This window comes from Salvelinus namaycush, unplaced genomic scaffold (assembly GCF_016432855.1).
Source record: "Salvelinus namaycush isolate Seneca unplaced genomic scaffold, SaNama_1.0 Scaffold1702, whole genome shotgun sequence".
Classification (NCBI taxonomy): Eukaryota; Metazoa; Chordata; class Actinopteri; order Salmoniformes; family Salmonidae; genus Salvelinus; species Salvelinus namaycush.
The window spans coordinates 35,445-50,479 of record NW_024058456.1 but is presented as its reverse complement, the minus strand read 5'-3'; the positions used below and the strand labels follow the sequence as shown (position 1 = coordinate 50,479).

Here is a 15,035-nt window from a genome sequence, read left to right as displayed (position 1 = left end):
TTTATTGAGGAAAAATGTACCTACTATGACTGAGATCTGTGGATGTTCCACCTAGCTATCTTAAGATGAATACACTAAATGTAAGCCGCCCTGGATAAGAGCGTCTGAAAATGTCAAATGTAAAACTCTTCTCAGTGTTAATTTAACTCCTGAATCAACACTAGAAATTTTACACTGAAAAATCAACACTAGTTAAACACTGGCCAATTTGCTGTGTGCTATGAAAGGGATACATTTCAGTAACTTTCAGAATTTTAAAGAACCCTAGATGCCATGTCAAGAACCCCCCCACTTAAATCAAAGTTTTTTTATCGGGCAACAGTTCTCCAAGGAACCTTAAAATCTGAGGAAGAACCATTTAATAACGTTCATTTTTCCCCGTGTAGGTAGAATGTTTATTTGTCAGGTTGACACAACAATACTGTTTCTCAGTGAACTCATTTACACTGAGTGGAATTTTATGTTGAGACATTTGATTTAGCTTTTTTTTTTTAAACCGATGAGAGAACATTATGGCTTTTCAATCAGTCGAGTCCTAACCTACCTGTGCTCTGTACCAATCCTTCAGCCTAAGATTTTTTTCTTGCCATTGAATTGTATTTTTATTTACAAAGGCAACATTGTAAATCAAATGCTTGACAAAGACACCCTCCCTAGGATTTCATATCCCTAGCCTGTCAAACGTATAATAGGTAGCAGAATTCTCCTTCTAAATAAAATAACTGTACCAAGAACGTAATAATTTAAAACATTGTAAATCATTTGTTTCTATGTACTTATGATAGCACTGTGAGCTCATTATCAGAAACACAAAATTGATTTCCAATCAAGGTCATGTTCCCACACACTCCAGACGGTAGATGGCAGTGACAAAGGCCTTTGTTTTAAAGAACTAAATCCCACTTCAAAGGAAAGGGGAAGCCCGCGTGCACGACAAAAACAACTACCGAGGGAGAAGGAAGTTGACAGCTGGTTAATATTTAGTGGTAAGTAACTTTAATTGAGCACCGCAACACTCATTTACCAATCTTTATCGTCACTGCAGTGTGTTGGCTGTAAGGTAAAGTTGACTAGCGAAGTGGGCTACGTTGTTAATATTTATTTGCACGCAAAAACATTTGGCATGGAGGCAAGGTTGTTACAGTGTACACACAGTGTTCGCGCGCGGCAACAAGAACATTGTCACTCTTTCTTGACAGGAATACACTCGAACCATTCGTGACAGACAGGTTCCAAAGCTTGTTCCTAAAATAAAAATATAACTGACTAAAATCTGATAAACTCCAACGGAGTGGAGCAGAGACCTGCGGCGTATTTCCATTACGGGAACCGTTTATAAACCAAACGGAGCAAAACGAGAGTTTTTATATTGGACAAATTATGTTAGGTCCCTCCCCGTTGCGTTCCGTTTGCTTCTGTTTTATAAACGTTTTTGCAACAATTGCCCCAGGGGTGTAATCATTGCGGTAACCGTTTATTGTATAAGAACCACACAGGAGCAGAAGTAAACTACCTGAATTTGTCCAATATAACTATTGTTTGGAGTAAACCGTTTGCAACAGAATTTCATAATGATTACACCCCAGGTTTGGTGGAATTAATAATTAAATTTTTTTGAAGTATTGACCTTGGGTGAATCGATGTAGTTGGAGCTGAATTCCACAAAGCCTGGTCTTTGCTCCACTCCATTGGTGAAGTGGAGCTGGAACTGAGCATGCCCAATTTTGACTGGAGGTCGGACAGAAATGCTCAAAGGCTGAAGCATTGGCCTTCTTGCCTGCTTCCAGTAGCGCTAACGCTCACGCATGGCCGCCCATCATTTATTTAAACAGGAAGTCACATTGAGATTAAAATCTCTTTTACAAGAGAGCCCTGTACACATAACAATAAAAACAGAATATTAAAACAACATACACATGTGTATAAAACAATACAATTCAGCACAATAAGACAATTAAAATGTAAAAACAACAACATTTAATTAAAGCAATCACATTCAGCTACAAATAAGTCCTCAATCAATAATGTAAACTGCCTGAGTGACACCAGCACATCTAACTGCAGTGAACTCTGCAGATTGTTCCACAAATTTGGGGCATAAAAACAAAATGCAGATTTTCCCAAATCTGTGGTGACTGAAGGGATCTCTAGTGTTATCCATTCCTGTGGAACGTTTTTGGTAACTTGTGATTTTTATCTTAATTAATGACGTTACATATGGAGGGAGTTTCTGTCAGATTGCGATTGTATATAACTAAAAGAGAATGCAGCTCTCTTCGTACAGACTGAGAGGTCCATCCCAGGCATTTGTGTGCTGCTATTGCTTAAGCTACTGGCATGGAATTAGCTAAATATTGTCATAAAGAAACTGATAAAACACACAGGTGCAAAATCAAGGTGACTTACTACGTGCACATGATAAAAGAAAGGAATGAGGTGGGTAGCTAATAAGTGTGTCATTGTAGTAAAGTATTTGTAAAAAAAAAAAAAATCAGATATCTTAAGTTTTGTTCATTTTTGTTAGTGTACATACAACTAAATGTTTAAATACTGAGAGCTTTATGTCCATACTAGCCTGTTGTGTCGCACTTCTTGCAAATGCTTCAGTGTATTTCTTTATAGCCTTGAAATAATGGAAGTAATATAGCCTCAATAATACATTTAGTTTTTTCTTAGGTTTCCTGTCTGGCTCCTGACCTATTTAGTGTTTACATGCTGTTTAATATGACATGTAGCCTATTCAGAGTGTTTACATGCTGTTTAATATGACATGTAGCCTATTCAGAGTGTTAATATACTGTTTAATATGACATGTAGCCTATTCAGAGTGTTAATATGCTGTTTAATATGACATGTAGCCTATTCAGAGTGTTTAATATGACATGTAGCCTATTCAGAGTGTTTACATGCTGTTTAATATGACATGTAGCCTATTCAGAGTGTTAATATGACATGTAGCCTATTCAGAGTGTTTAATATGACATGTAGCCTATTCAGAGTGTTTAATATGACATGTAGCCTATTCAGAGTGTTTATATGCTGTTTAATATGACATGTAGTCTATTCAGAGTGTTAATATACTGTTTAATATGACATGTAGCCTATTCAGAGTGTTTATATGCTGTTTAATATGACATGTAGCCTATTCAGAGTGTTAATATACTGTTTAATATGACATGTAGCCTATTCAGAGTGTTTACATGCTGTTTAATATGACATGTAGCCTATTCAGAGTGTTAATATGACATGTAGCCTATTCAGAGTGTTTAATATGACATGTAGCCTATTCAGAGTGTTTACATGCTGTTTAATATGACATGTAGCCTATTCAGAGTGTTAATATGCTGTTTAATATGACATGTAGCCTATTCAGAGTGTTTACATGCTGTTTAATATGACATGTAGCCTATTCAGAGTGTTAATATACTGTTTAATATGACATGTAGCCTATTCAGAGTGTTAATATGCTGTTTAATATGACATGTAGCCTATTCAGAGTGTTTAATATGACATGTAGCCTATTCAGAGTGTTTACATGCTGTTTAATATGACATGTAGCCTATTCAGAGTGTTTACATGCTGTTTAATGTGACATGTAGCCTATTCAGAGTGTTAATATACTGTTTAATATGACATGTAGCCTATTCAGAGTGTTAATATGCTGTTTAATATGACATGTAGCCTATTCAGAGTGTTTACATGCTGTTTAATATGACATGTAGCCTATTCAGAGTGTTTAATATGACATGTAGCCTATTCAGAGTGTTTACATGCTGTTTAATGTGACATGTAGCCTATTCAGAGTGTTAATATACTGTTTAATATGACATGTAGCCTATTCAGAGTGTTTACATGCTGTTTAATATGACATGTAGCCTATTTGAAATGACGAGCGCTTCTAACAGTCACCGTTTCATGTTTATTCAAATACTTTTTAATTCAAATTCATTTTGGTTTCAATACTTAACCAAATGCTAGTTCTGGGTAATCAGAAAAATAGATGGGTATTGGTTAAATTGTGTTTTTTTTTTTTAATGAAAGGAGCGAATTTGGTGCGGCAGTTTTTTTGTTGTTGCGATTTTTAGCAGAGCAGGTGGAAAGGATGTGGAGCACGGGAGCAGTGCGCAGGCACTCCTCCATGAGCTATGAGCGGGATTTCCGACCTCTCAACTCCACTCACACTCCACTCTGAGTGCAGTTCATCAGAAACTTCCTTCACAGTGGAGTTTAGTCAGCTACCTCTAAGCTAAAGTGATGTTTGCTAATATAAGCCATCAGTCAGTGGTGACCTTTTTTTTTTTTTTTACTTCTGTTTCATTGTTTGACAATTGCCTTGTTTTCCCCTTGTAATGTTGCAAGGCCCCCAACTCGCAGGTTGGTTGCATATACAGTAAGCATTTTGTTGTGCGTTCCTCGCTATACAGTAAGCATTTTGTGGTGCGTTCCTCGCTGTACAGTAAGCATTTTTGTCGCGCGTTCCTCGCTGTACAGTAAGCATTGTCATGGGTTCCTCACTGTACAGTAAGCATTTGTCGCTGTACAGTAAGCATTTGTCGCTGTACAGTAAGCATTTGTCACTGTACAGTAAGCATTTGTCACTGTACAGTAAGCATTTTTGTTGCGCGTTCCTCGCTGTACAGTAAGCATTTGTCTCTGTACAGTAAGCATTTGTCTCTGTACAGTAAGCATTATGTCGCGCGTTCCTCGCTGTACAGTAAGCATTATGTCGCGCGTCCCTCGCTGTACAGTAAGCATTATGTCGCGCGTCCCTCGCTGTACAGTAAGCGCGTTCCTCGCGGTACAGTAAGCATTTTGTCGCGCGTTCCTCGCTGTACAGTAAGCATTTTGTCGCGCGTTCCTCGCTGTACAGTAAGCATTTTGTCGCGCGTTCCTCGCTGTACAGTAAGCATTTTGTCGCGCGTTCCTCGCTGTACAGTAAGCATTTTGTCGCGCGTTCCTCGCTGTACAGTAAGCATTTTGTCGCGCGTTCCTCGCTGTACAGTAAGCATTTTGTCGCGCGTTCCTCGCTGTACAGTAAGCATTTTGTCGCGCGTCCCTCGCTGTACAGTAAGCATTTTGTCGCGCGTCCCTCGCTGTACAGTAAGCATTTTGTCGCGCGTCCCTCGCTGTACAGTAAGCATTTTGTCGCGCGTCCCTCGCTGTACAGTAAGCATTTTGTCGCGCGTCCCTCGCTGTACAGTAAGCATTTTGTCGCGCGTCCCTCGCTGTACAGTAAGCATTTTGTCGCGCGTCCCTCGCTGTACAGTAAGCATTTTGTCGCGCGTCCCTCGCTGTACAGTAAGCATTTTGTCGCGCGTCCCTCGCTGTACAGTAAGCATTTTGTCGCGCGTCCCTCGCTGTACAGTAAGCATTTTGTCGCGCGTCCCTCGCTGTACAGTAAGCATTTTGTCGCGCGTCCCTCGCTGTACAGTAAGCATTTTGTCGCGCGTCCCTCGCTGTACAGTAAGCATTTTGTCGCGCGTCCCTCGCTGTACAGTAAGCATTTTGTCGCGCGTCCCTCGCTGTACAGTAAGCATTTTGTCGCGCGTCCCTCGCTGTACAGTAAGCATTTTGTCGCGCGTCCCTCGCTGTACAGTAAGCATTTTGTCGCGCGTCCCTCGCTGTACAGTAAGCATTTTGTCGCGCGTCCCTCGCTGTACAGTAAGCATTTTGTCGCGCGCCCCTCGCTGTACAGTAAGCATTTTGTCGCGCGTCCCTCGCTGTACAGTAAGCATTTTGTCGCGCGCCCCTCGCTGTACAGTAAGCATTATGTCGCGCGCCCCTCGCTGTACAGTAAGCATTATGTCACGGGTTCCTCGCTGTACAGTAAGCATTTGTCACTGTACAGTAAGCATTTTTGTTGCGCGTTCCTCGCTGTACAGTAAGCATTTGTCTCTGTACAGTAAGCATTTGTCTCTGTACAGTAAGCATTATGTCGCGCGTCCCTCGCTGTACAGTAAGCATTATGTCGCGCGTCCCTCGCTGTACAGTAAGCATTATGTCGCGCGTCCCTCGCTGTACAGTAAGCATTATGTCGCGCGTCCCTCGCTGTACAGTAAGCATTATGTCGCGCGTCCCTCGCTGTACAGTAAGCATTATGTCGCGCGTCCCTCACTGTACAGTAAGCATTATGTCGCGCGTCCCTCGCTGTACAGTAAGCATTATGACGCGCGTCCCTCGCTGTACAGTAAGCATTATGTCGCGCGTCCCTCGCTGTACAGTAAGCATTATGTCGCACGTCCCTCGCTGTACAGTAAGCATTATGTCGCGCGTCCCTCGCTGTACAGTAAGCATTATGTCGCGCGTCCCTCGCTGTACAGTAAGCATTTTGTCGCGCGTTCCTCGCTGTACAGTAAGCGCGTTCCTTGCGGTACAGTAAGCATTTTGTCGCGCGTTCCTCGCTGTACAGTAAGCGCGTTCCTCGCGGTACAGTAAGCATTTTGTCGCGCGTTCCTCGCTGTACAGTAAGCATTTTGTCGCGCGTTCCTCGCTGTACAGTAAGCATTTTGTCGCGCGTCCCTCGCTGTACAGTAAGCATTATGTCGCGCGTCCCTCGCTGTACAGTAAGCATTATGTCGCGCGTCCCTCGCTGTACAGTAAGCATTATGTCGCGCGTCCCTCGCTGTACAGTAAGCATTATGTCGCGCGTCCCTCGCTGTACAGTAAGCATTATGTCGCGCGTCCCTCGCTGTACAGTAAGCATTATGTCGCGCGTCCCTCGCTGTACAGTAAGCATTATGTCGCGCGTCCCTCGCTGTACAGTAAGCATTATGTCGCGCGTCCCTCGCTGTACAGTAAGCATTATGTCGCGCGTCCCTCGCTGTACAGTAAGCATTATGTCGCGCGTCCCTCGCTGTACAGTAAGCATTATGTCGCGCGTCCCTCGCTGTACAGTAAGCATTATGTCGCGCGCCCCTCGCTGTACAGTAAGCATTATGTCGCGCGCCCCTCGCTGTACAGTAAGCATTATGTCGCGCGCCCCTCGCTGTACAGTAAGCATTATGTCGCGCGCCCCTCGCTGTACAGTAAGCATTATGTCGCGCGCCCCTCGCTGTACAGTAAGCATTATGTCGCGCGCCCCTCGCTGTACAGTAAGCATTATGTCGCGCGCCCCTCGCTGTACAGTAAGCATTATGTCGCGCGCCCCTCGCTGTACAGTAAGCATTATGTCGCGCGCCCCTCGCTGTACAGTAAGCATTATGTCGCGCGCCCCTCGCTGTACAGTAAGCATTATGTCGCGCGCCCCTCGCTGTACAGTAAGCATTATGTCGCGCGCCCCTCGCTGTACAGTAAGCATTATGTCGCGCGCCCCTCGCTGTACAGTAAGCATTATGTCGCGCGCCCCTCGCTGTACAGTAAGCATTATGTCGCGCGCCCCTCGCTGTACAGTAAGCATTTGTCACTGTACAGTAAGCATTTTTGTTGCGCGTTCCTCGCTGTACAGTAAGCATTTGTCTCTGTACAGTAAGCATTTGTCTCTGTACAGTAAGCATTATGTCGCGCGTCCCTCGCTGTACAGTAACCATTATGTCGCGCGTCCCTTGCTGTACAGTAAGCATTATGTCGCGCGTCCCTCGCTGTACAGTAAGCATTATGTCGCGCGTCCCTCGCTGTACAGTAAGCATTATGTCGCGCGTCCCTCGCTGTACAGTAAGCATTATGTCGCGCGTCCCTCGCTGTACAGTAAGCATTTTGTCGCGCGTTCCTCGCTGTACAGTAAGCATTTTGTCGCGCGTTCCTCGCTGTACAGTAAGCATTATGTCGCGCGTCCCTCGCTGTACAGTAAGCATTATGTCGCGCGTCCCTCGCTGTACAGTAAGCATTATGTCGCGCGTCCCTCGCTGTACAGTAAGCATTTTGTCGCGCGTTCCTCGCTGTACAGTAAGCTCGTTTCTCGCGGTACAGTAAGCATTTTGTCGCGCTTTCCTCGCTGTACAGTAAGCATTTTGTCGCGCGTTCCTCGCTGTACAGTAAGCATTTTGTCGCGCGTTCCTCGCTGTACAGTAAGCATTTTGTCGCGCGTCCCTCGCTGTACAGTAAGCATTTTGTCGCGCGTCCCTCGCTGTACAGTAAGCATTATGTCGCGCGTCCCTCGCTGTACAGTAAGCATTATGTCGCGCGTCCCTCGCTGTACAGTAAGCATTTTGTCGCGCGTCCCTCGCTGTACAGTAAGCGCGTTCCTCGCGGTACAGTAAGCATTTTGTCGCGCGTTCCTCGCTGTACAGTAAGCATTTTGTCGCGCGTTCCTCGCTGTACAGTAAGCATTATGTCGCGCGTCCCTCGCTGTACAGTAAGCATTATGTCGCGCGTCCCTCGCTGTACAGTAAGCATTATGTCGCGCGTCCCTCGCTGTACAGTAAGCATTATGTCGCGCGTCCCTCGCTGTACAGTAAGCATTATGTCGCGCGTCCCTCGCTGTACAGTAAGCATTATGTCGCGCGTCCCTCGCTGTACAGTAAGCATTATGTCGCGCGTCCCTCGCTGTACAGTAAGCATTATGTCGCGCTGTACAGTAAGCATTATGTCGCGCTGTACAGTAAGCATTATGTCGCGCTGTACAGTAAGCATTATGTCGCGCTGTACAGTAAGCATTATGTCGCGCTGTACAGTAAGCATTATGTCGCGCTGTACAGTAAGCATTATGTCGCGCTGTACAGTAAGCATTATGTCGCGCTGTACAGTAAGCATTATGTCGCGCTGTACAGTAAGCATTATGTCTCGCGTCCCTCGCTGTACAGTAAGCATTATGTCGCGCGTCCCTCGCTGTACAGTAAGCATTTTTGTCATGCTTTCCTCAAAGCTGTTAGTATTGTCTGTGCTGTAGATGGCATCTGGGTCAAGGAGTGTTGGAGTATGGAGACTAGAGGGCTTAGGCTATTTCTGTGATGGGTGGCCGGCGGTGGGGCATGAGGTATTGTCATTCCTTGTCTGTACGTTCAGTCCACTCCAGACTATTGAACATAATGATGAACAGATTTGTTAAAGATTTAAGCATTGGAGGCTATTTTGTTTTTAAATATTAAAAAAAAAAAAAAAAAAAATTAAGACATTTTTTAAAATAAATAATAATAATCACCTGTGCACAGTCTCGCTTCTGTCTCAGTGTTCTGATAATAACTGTTAGGCTGTATGAAGTCTGTGTTCTGATAATACCTGTTAGGCTGTATGAAGTCAGTGTTCTGATAGTAACTGTTAGGCTGTATGAAGTCTGTGTTCTGATAATACCTGTTAGGCTGTATGAAGTCAGTGTTCTGATAGTAACTGTTAGGCTGTATGAAGTCAGTGTTCTGATAATAACTGATAGGCTGTATGAAGTCTGTGTTCTGATAATACCTGTTAGGCTGTATGAAGTCAGTGTTCTGATAATACCTGTTAGGCTGTATGAAGTCAGTGTTCTGATAATAACTGATAGGCTGTATGAAGTCTGTGTTCTGATAATACCTGTTAGGCTGTATGAAGTCAGTGTTCTGATAATACCTGTTAGGCTGTATGAAGTCAGTGTTCTGATAATACCTGTTAGGCTGTATGAAGTCAGTGTTCTGATAATAACTGATAGGCTGTATGAAGTCTGTGTTCTGATAATACCTGTTAGGCTGTATGAAGTCAGTGTTCTGATAATAACTGATAGGCTGTATGAAGTCTGTGTTCTGATAATACCTGTTAGGCTGTATGAAGTCAGTGTTCTGATAATACCTGTTAGGCTGTATGAAGTCTGTGTTCTGATAATAACTGTTAGGCTGTATGAAGTCTGTGTTCTGATAATACCTGTTAGGCTGTATGAAGTCAGTGTTCTGATAATACCTGTTAGTCTAAGTGACTAACTAGTCATGATGGCCTACTTTGTTTTCATAGTGAACGCTTCTATGCTGCTGTCAATCAACAGAAGTAAGTGGCTAGTGGCAGACAACAATACTCTGACTGTGCCGGTCTTTGCAACGCCCTTTAATGGACAGCATATGGCTCCTGTATTTGCACAGACGGTTGTCTGTGTCATTGGCAGTGGCAACCCGCCCCTAAAGTATGGTTGGATTATGGATTGTTTTAAATGCTCATAAAAGTGAGGTAAATGTGTACATACAGTGGCAAGAAAAAAGTATGAGAACCTTTTGGAAATACCTGGATTTCTGCATAAATTGGTCCTAAAATTTGATCTGATCTTCATCTAGGTCACAACAATAGACAAACAGTCTGCTTAAACTAATAACACACAAACAATTATACATTATACGTTTTCATGTCTTTATTGAACACACCGTGTAAACATTCACAGTGCAGGGTGGATTTAATAACTGGTTGACCCTCCTTTGGCAGCAATAACCCCAACCAAAAGTTTTCTGTAGTTGCAGATCAGACCTGCACAATGGACAGGAGGAATTTTGGAACATTCCTCTTTACAAAACTGTTTCAGTTCAGAAATATTCTTGGGTTGTCTGGTGTCATCCACTCTCTTGAGGTCATGGCACAGCATCTCAATCCGGTTGAGGTCAGGACTCTGACTGGGCCACTCCAGAAGGTGTATTTTCTTCTGTTCAAGCCATTCTGTTGTTGATTTACTTCTGTGTTTTGGGTCGTTGTCCTGTTGCATCACCCAACTTCTATTGAGCTTCAATTGGTGGACAGATAGCCTAACATTTTCCTGCAAAATGTCTTGCTAACTTGAATTCATTTTTCCGTCGATGATAGCAAGCTGTCCAGGCCCTGAGGCAGCAAAGCAGCCCCAAACCACGATGCTCCCTCCACCATACTTTACAGTTGGGATGAGGTTTTGATGTTGGTGTGCTGTGCCTTTTTTTCTCCACACATAGTGTTGTGTGTTCCTTCCAAACAACTCAACTGTAGTTTCAACATATAGAACATCCAGGTGCACTTTTTCAAACTTTTTTTGGACAGCAGTGGCTTCTTCCGTGGTGTCCTCCCATGAACACCATTCTTGTTTAGTGTTTTACGTATCGTAGACTCGTCAATAGAGATGCTAGCATGTTCCAGAGATTTCTGTAAGTCTTTAGCTGACACTAGGATTCTTCTTAACCTCAATGAGCATTCTGCACTGTGCTCCTGCAGTCATCTTTACAGGATGGCCACTCCTAGGGAGAGTAGCAACAGTGCTGAACTTTCTCCATTTATAGACAATTTGTCTTACCGTGGACTGAAGAACATCGAGGCTTTTAGAGATACTTTTGTAATCCTTTCCAGCTTTATGCAAGTCAACAATTCTTAATCTTAGGTCTTCTGAGATCTCTTTTGTTCAAGGCATGGTTCACATCAGGCAATGCTTCTTGTGAATAGCAAACTCAAATTTTGTGAGTTTTTTATAGTGCAAGTTAACTCTAACCAACACCTCCAATCTCGTCTCATTGATTGGACTCCAGGTTAGCTGACTCCTGACTCCAATTAGCTTTTGGAGAGATCATTAGCCATTAGCTTTTCCCAACCTACACTGTGAATGTTTTAATGATGTATTCAATATAGACAAGAAAAATACAATAATTTGTGTGTTATTAGTTTAAGCACACTGTCTATTGTTGTGACCTAGATGAAGATCAGATCAAATTTGATGACCAATTTATGCAGAAATCCAGGTATTTCTAAAAGGTTCACATACTTTTTCTTGATACTGTATGAAGTTAACTGGCTAGTTGTGACATGTTAGCGAGCTATCCCCGGTCAGATTGCATCTGCATGCTTGTTGCGTTCTCCCTGTGGTGCGTTCGTTCGTTCGTGAGCTGACTGCTCATTCTAAATAGTATAATGTAATCCGTGTCAGCGTGAAGCTGTGTTCATTCGGTTTTTGACATGCAGAAGTAAAATGGGTGTCTTTACGCTGCTGTTCAAATGCACAGATCACTTTATATGTCTTCTCAAAACAAACTCCCGGTAGTTTGAAAGCTTGGTATATTTTATTCATGCTGCTTTGTTGATAACTCCAACCACCTCACTCCCTTAGTATTCAACCAATCAGTGGCCGTCATTGGGCCTGTTATCAGGGAGTGGGATAGTGAGTGCCTTTTCTGAGAGCTCAGTTGATGATCCCTAATCATAAATATTGGTGGAAGCGAGGCCTTTCTACAGGACACTGTCACAAAGGTTACTGTCTCAAAGGTTAAAAGCCTTTATTGGGTTTGTCACACTTTGTCTGACACTGGATCACCTCCACCACCCATACAGTGGGTCGGTCGATGCCCGAGGGAGATGGGGACGTGTTCTGTCAGCCATCTTGGATTTAATTAGTCATAGGCGTCGGAGGAGGAGGAGCGCGTCGGAGGAGGAGGAGGACGTCGTAGGCGTCGGAGGAGGAGGACGTCGGAGGAGGAGGGCGTCGGAGGAGGAGGAGGGCGTCGGAGGAGGAGGAGGGCGTCGTAGGAGGAGGGCGTCGTAGGAGGAGGGCGTCGTAGGAGGAGGGCGTCGTAGGCGTCGGAGGAGGAGGACGTCGTAGGAGGAGGGCGTCGTAGGATGAGGGCGTCGTAGGATGAGGGCGTCGTAGGAGGAGGGCGTCGTAGGAGGAGGGCGTCGGAGGAGGAGGAGGGCGTCGTAGGAGGAGGGCGTCGTAGGAGGAGGGCGTCGTAGGAGGAGGACGTCGTAGGCGTCGGAGGAGGAGGAGGGCGTCGGAGGAGGAGGAGGGCGTCGTAGGAGGAGGAGGACGTCGTAGGAGGAGGAGGACGTCGTAGGAGGAGGAGGACGTCGTAGGAGGAGGAGGACGTCGGAGGAGGACGTCGTAGGCGTCGGAGGAGGACGTCGTCGTCGGAGGAGGAGGACGTCGTAGGAGGAGGAGGACGTCGTAGGCGTCGGAGGAGGAGGACGTCGTAGGCGTCGGAGGAGGAGGAGGACGTCGTAGGCGTCGGAGGAGGAGGAGGACGTCGGAGGAGGAGGAGGAGGAGGACGTCGTAGGCGTCGGAGGAGGAGGAGGACGTCGGAGGAGGAGGAGGACGTCGTAGGCGTCGGAGGAGGACGTCGTAGGAGGAGGAGGATGACGTCGTAGGCGTCGGAGGAGGAGGAGGACGTCGTAGGAGGAGGGCGTCGTAGGCGTCGGAGGAGGACGTCGTAGGAGGAGGACGTCGTAGGCGTCGGAGGAGGACGTAGGCGTCGGAGGAGGAGGAGGGCGTCGTAGGAGGAGGGCGTCGTAGGAGGAGGACGTCGTAGGCGTCGGAGGAGGAGGAGGGCGTCGTAGGAGGAGGGCGTCGTAGGAGGAGGGCGTCGTAGGCGTCGTCGGAGGAGGAGGGCGTCGTAGGAGGAGGGCGTCGTAGGAGGAGGGCGTCGTAGGAGGAGGGCGTCGGCAGAAGTAGTGCCTTTTAATGAAGGCTGAATCTTATAAAAATTGAGATGGTGAGGTAAAGGGATGAATGAAGCACAACAAGGATTGGAGACTAGGAACAAAGATGGAGCCTTGTGCACGCAGGCATTAGGACAGGCACGCAGGCATTAGGACAGGCGTGCAGGCATTAGGACAGGCGGACACGCAGGCATTAGGACAGGCGGACACGCAGGCGTTAGGACAGGCGGACACGCAGGCGTTAGGACGGACGGACGCGCAGGCGTTAGGACGGACGGACGCGCAGGCGTTAGGACGGACGGACGCGCAGGCGTTAGGACGGGCGGACGCGCAGGCGTTAGGACGGGCGGACGCGCAGGCGTTAGGACGGGCGGACGCGCAGGCGTTAGGACGGGCGGACGCGCAGGCGTTAGGAGGGGCGGACGCGCAGGCGTTAGGAGGGGCGGACGCGCAGGCGTTAGGAGGGGCGGACGCGCAGGCGTTAGGAGGGGCGGACGCGCAGGCGTTAGGACGGGCGGACGCGCAGGCGTTAGGACGGGCGGACGCGCATGCGTTAGGGCAGACGGACGCGCAGGCGTTAGGACAGACGGACGCGCAGGCGTTAGGACAGACGGACGCGCAGGCGTTAGGGCAGACGGACGCGCAGGCGTTAGGGCAGACGGACGCGCAGGCTTTAGGGCAGACGGACGCGCAAGCTTTAGGGCAGACGGACGCGCAAGCATTAGGACAGACGGACGCGCAGGCATTAGGACAGGCTGGCATGCAAACATGTAGATATTAGGACAGGCAAACACGCAGGCATTAGGACAGACGGACACGCAGGCTTTAGGACAGGCGGACACGCAGGCATTAGGACAGGCTGACACGCAGGCGTTAGGACAGGCGGACACGCAGGCGTTAGGACGGACGGACACGCAGGCGTTAGGACGGACGGACACGCAGGCGTTAGGACGGACGAACACGCAGGCGTTCGGACGGACACGCAGGCGTTAGGACGGACGGACACGCAGGCGTTAGGACGGGCGGACACGCAGGGGTTAGGACGGGCGGACACGCAGGCGTTAGGACGGGCGGACACGCAGGCGTTAGGACGAGCGGACACGCAGGCGCCTGCGCAAGCATTAGGACAGACGGACGCGCAGGCATTAGGACAGACGGACGCGCAGGCATTAGGACAGACGGACGCGCAGGCATTAGGACAGATGGACGGGCAGGCATTAAGACAGGGATTAGGACAGACGGACGCGCAGGCATTAGGGCAGACGGACGCGCAGGCATTAGGGCAGACGGACGCGCAGGCATTAGGACAGACGGACGCGCAGGCATTAGGGCAGACGGACGCGCAGGCATTAGGACAGACGGACGCGCAGGCATTAGGGCAGACGGACGCGCAGGCATTAGGGCAGACGGACGGCGGACCTAATTCTTTAAAGGGGCAATCTGCAGTTGCTACATCCTGTTTTTTTTGGTACTTTTTAAATGAATGATTTGAAGGGTGTATCGTCATAATAGAATATAACAGTAATATCTACCAGAAAGTCAACCATCATCACTAGTTGTTCAACCATCAACACTAGGTGTTAAACCATCATACATTAGCCATAAATGTGTGAAACTGAAGGGGCCGGCATTCCAGTACCACTATTCTCCTCATCCTCAACCCACCAGTCCTATCTCCCCCAGTCCCTCAAGGCCTGATAGCCTTACTGCTGTGTTTCTTCGAGCGCGGGGGTGTTGAGTGTCTTCACACTGTCGTTGTAGCTATGTA

The 15,035-nt window shown here is 47.0% G+C and overlaps 1 protein-coding gene across 1 annotated transcript in view; it reads left to right on the top strand.

The window, feature by feature from the left end:
• Nucleotides 1-920: 920 nt before the first annotated feature.
• Nucleotides 921-15,035, top strand: part of LOC120037338 (inositol hexakisphosphate and diphosphoinositol-pentakisphosphate kinase 2-like) — a gene marked incomplete at its 3' end in the record, with an annotated part of 39,188 nt that continues 25,073 nt past the window's right edge. The window contains exon 1 of the mRNA XM_038983491.1: nt 921-986. The remainder of the gene's footprint in view (nt 987-15,035) is intronic.